The 4,510-nt window shown below is 39.2% G+C and overlaps 1 pseudogene; it reads right to left on the bottom strand.

The window, feature by feature from the left end:
• Positions 1-512: 512 nt before the first annotated feature.
• On the bottom strand, positions 513-4,142 carry LOC114381553 (annotated as a pseudogene).
• Between the last annotated feature and the right edge of the window lie 368 nt (positions 4,143-4,510).

Here is a 4,510-nt window from a genome sequence, read left to right as displayed (position 1 = left end):
ATATGATCATAAATTATTATTTTAATATGTAAATAATTTCAATGGAAATTTGATATTTAGGTTAAAAGTAATGATCCATTTTAAATTTAAAATCACATTAACTAATTTAATTATCTAATTTAAAATAATTTTATATGAACCAAATTGTTGCTTCTGTGATTATTTGATGCAAGCTAATATCTTACAATATATTAATAATGAGGACAGTGATTTATTTGTAATAATTTATATTTTTCGGAAATAGTTATTCAAAATAGAAACAACATATTTATGATTTTGTTTCTGTGTAATGATAACCTTTATTAAAAATCCTATAAAAAAATTAAGATTCAAAATTTAAATGATCTCGACAAACTGTAACTATTTAAAACATGTTAAATGAGAAATTTTAGTGGATTCCGAACTTTTTAAAATATTTTCAAATTTATAGATATAGATTTCTTTGTTCTTTATTTTTTCATTAATCATCAGTTTTTTTTTTTCGTTTAAAATGTTAGTTCAATATAATGCAATCATCCAGTGTTATTAAAACCAATTGCCTTGGCCAGTCCCACTGGAACGCTTGTCCGGCCGAGCACACTATTAGATCGGAGATGCACATGAACACAAGCTAATATCTTAGTAGCACCAATGTTCTCTGCTTCTTCTTCCAGGGTTTCTTGATCACTTGGCCTTATTTTGTCAAAGAAGTTGGCATGGGTTGAGGAATTATATGGGTCCACACCAACCCACCCCAAGTTGTGGTTTATTCCAACATGGCCACTGCTATCCCCAGCTGATATTGAGCAGTCCTAATAAGAAATTAATTAAAAGGATTCAAAACAAAATGAATTAATTAAGAATTAATCAAACACTTAATTATGAAATGATTTGTAAATCTACTTATAAGCTAGTGAACTCCTTGTTCGAACTTTGGATACTCCCTCTCTCTCAAGAGAAATGTATAAGTTTTATTCATGAAATGTTTTCCTTTATATACATTGCTTTGTCGTTATAGAAGAGAGTCAAGAGACCAGTGGGGTTCTTCCTTTTATGGAAGTTTCAAGGATTGAATAGTGTAAAAGACTGATTGTCGCTCCGTTTTGTTCTTAAATAATATATCGTGGGTATATTGTAGACTATCACTTACTTGTGCACTACACATGTCATGGATCATGGATATTGCTTTCCATTTCAATGCATCCCAAAGTTACATACATGGTCACTAAGCAATGATAAAAGAGAATATATATAGATAGGAATTCATATTAAATTGGGAGAGAGGGTATAATTTTTTTTATATATAACATCTCTCATGTCCATAAAAACCAAATTAGGCCCCTCCAAGTTCGTCCAACAACTCACCCTCCAAGTCTACACAAAACTGTCATGCTCCATCCTTCTTCTTCACTAACAAAACTGGCGAAGAAAATGGGCTTGAATTTGGTTGAATGAAACCTTTCGCAAGCATGACAGTCACCTGGTCTTCGATCTCTTGTTTCTGATAGTAGGGATATCTATAGGGTTTCACATTCATTGGGGCCGAGTTGAGTAGAAGGGTAATGGAGTGATCTGTCAGCCGTGAGGGTGGTAGGGTTGTGAGTGGCTAGAATAATGAAGAGTATTTGGTGGTTAAAGAGGTGATTTTTGGTAAGGTTGGTTTCGTGGAAGGCAACTGAGGGCATGATTCCACGCGAATATGAAAGTAGGTGTTGGAAGGGTTCGTATGAAGGAGACGACGTAACTGGGAAGGGGAAACAGGTTCCACGTCTTTCTCGCAGTCACCATGCAATTTGACTAGCTTATCGCTTGTAATGAACTTCATGTTCAATGAAGTGTAATCTGTGAGCATTGGTCCCAGGGTTTTAAGCCACTACACCCCTAGCACGACGTCAGCGCCACATAAATGTAGGATGTGAAAGTCAATAGTGAAGGAGTGCCTTTGAATTTGTATTGTAACGGCCGTACAAAGCTGATGACAACGGATCTCGTCTTCGCTACCCACAGTAATTCGAAGTGGAGCTATCTCCTGTGGTGAGAGACCTAATGTCGTTACGACACAGTGATGGAGGAAGTTATGCGTATTGCCTCCATCAATCAGTATACTGACATGATGCTTGTCAATGAGCCCCTTCATATGTAAAGTTTCAAGCGCTGAGTGGCCTGATAAGGCATGCAAACTGAGCTGTGCCGGAGGAGGTTCAGGGAGTAAATCAGAGGTTGGCGATGGTGATCATGGTGGGACCACCTCCGATGCGAGCTCTTAACAATGAGGGTGAGTACTTGTGACCTTGAGAAAACTTCTCGTCACAATGGAAGCATAACCTCTTCTCACGATGGACCGCGAGCTCTTCTAGTGTGAAACTCTTAAAAGGAATGGAGGGAGCTGAGGTTCTTTGAGGAGTAGGTAATAGTGGTGGCGTGGGGTTGACTGAAGTTGATTGTGTGGCTATGGTTGTTGCGGTGGCCGGTTGAAAACGATGTGTAGGTGGCCTGCGTGCATCGAGGAGGTTCTCCTCCTGTAAGCGAGCATAAGCAACTGCTTGAGCCAAGGAGATAGGTTGTAGGACTTGCACCTCCTGGCGAATGGCAAGACTCAACCCCGAAATAAAGTAACTCAACACAAATGGTGCTGGTAGTCCCACTATACGATTTGCCAGAGACTCAAATTCGGACAAATAAGCGCTTACCGATGAACATTGTTGAAGCTTACACAACGAACATGTGGAATCCTTATATGTAGATGAAGCAAAACGAGAGTGCAAAGCATAGAGAATCGCTGACCACGAAGAGAGCTGCGCATTACGGTGCATCCATTGGAACCACGCGAGAGATGATCCTTCCATATAGAATGAAGCAATTGTCAAGCATTCCTGATTAGGCGTGGAGTGATACTTGAAAAATTGCATGATCTTGAAGGTCCAACCGGTTGGATCGGAGCCATCAAATCAAGGCGCGTCAAGCTTCATACGATGATAAAGTTCCGACGACGGTGATGCCACAGGTCTCACCGAGGACGATGGAGGTGTCTGTGGAGGTTGCTGGTTAGCTTCAAGTTGCGACATGCGATGAAGAAGATCATCAATTTTTGAATTCATGGAGAGCTGAGAGGCTGTGAGTTTCACAATGGCATCTTCCAGGCGATCTGCAGAAGCTTTAGAACGAGTTGCATCCACCATTGTTGTGCAATGAAAGCACCCAATGTTACACTTGGTTTTCGAGGACCAAGAAGCCTCTGGAATGTAGAGAGAGAATGATTGAACTTATGTATTTTTATTGCCTTCAATGAGTTATTACAAGGTTTTTATATGACTAGGGAACATGGCCCAACAATCCTAACAGAATGAGTTCTCTTACAGCGAATATCCTAACCGCATCGAGAATATTCTACAAATCCTAACAAAATGGGTTCAGAGCTTTACACGCCATGCATAGCAGCCTGCATGACTATCTATCCATTTCGTACGTAGTCCTCCAAATAGATGGGTATCGCCTTCTTTCTCTTGGGCCTAGCTTCACTCTCTTCTTGCTGCTTCTTTGCTAGTTGCAGGCCCCTAGTATTATTCATAGCAGGAGTCATCTTAATTAACTTACCCTAAAACTTTTCTCCATGGGCATAGAACCATACCCATAATTCCGCATCCGTCCCACAATAACCATCTCAACAAAAGATGATGCCGAAGAGATCCCTACATACACAAACATGGCCACAATATAAGAATAAGACATATTTAATTTAGTTATCCTAAAAGGAAAGTTAAGAAAATAATTTGAGAGATAAGAAGTGAGAGAGGTAAATAAGTATATGGTTGGTTTGGTTAACCTACCTGCAATAGAAGAGATGTTACAATACTTGGTGGTGTGAATGGGATCAACTAGATCAAGTTTCAAAGCAGCAGAAGGATTAGTTGGGGTCTTTGCATGGGGACATTATTATGATTATGATCCGAGGTGAACCTTTTCTTCTGCCTTTCTCGAGCTTTGTGGTTCTAGAACCAATACAAGACATTCTTGCCTTCAATCTTACCGTACTGCCTCAACCTTGCAGAGATCCTCTGAATCTGCTCTGCACTCAGGGATCCAATTCCATTGTTGTAGTAAAGTGTAATTCCCACCCACTTGTCATTCTCAACAAACAAAACAAAACACTTATCCCAACCCATAATATAAAGCATTTGTCTCTGTTGTTTGTGAACTATAATGACTTATGTATTTGTTCTCTAATCTCAAAGTTCAATGCACATGTACCTCAGTTAAATTAATATTGTAACAACTAAAGTGCTCTTCACATAGCTGCAAATCCAGTTTTTCACAAACACGCCAAACACTTGGAAATTGATTGCCATCATGTTGTTGGTGAAAACACACAAGTTGGTATCCCACGCATTTTACCTGTTCCATCTCAAGCTTAGTTACCTTTCTTCCCCAAAGCTCCTTGTCCTAAGCCTTTCACTTCTATTAAAAAAATTGTAGTAATGTATGTTATTATACCTCTTACCTTATTTGTGGAGTTGTTGCTCTTGATGTTTAG

The sequence above is a fragment of the Glycine soja genome, chromosome 13 (assembly GCF_004193775.1).
Source record: "Glycine soja cultivar W05 chromosome 13, ASM419377v2, whole genome shotgun sequence".
Lineage (NCBI taxonomy): Eukaryota > Viridiplantae > Streptophyta > Magnoliopsida > Fabales > Fabaceae > Glycine > Glycine soja.
The sequence above is the reverse complement of the archived record's forward strand: the minus strand, read 5'-3'. Positions and strand labels throughout refer to the sequence as shown.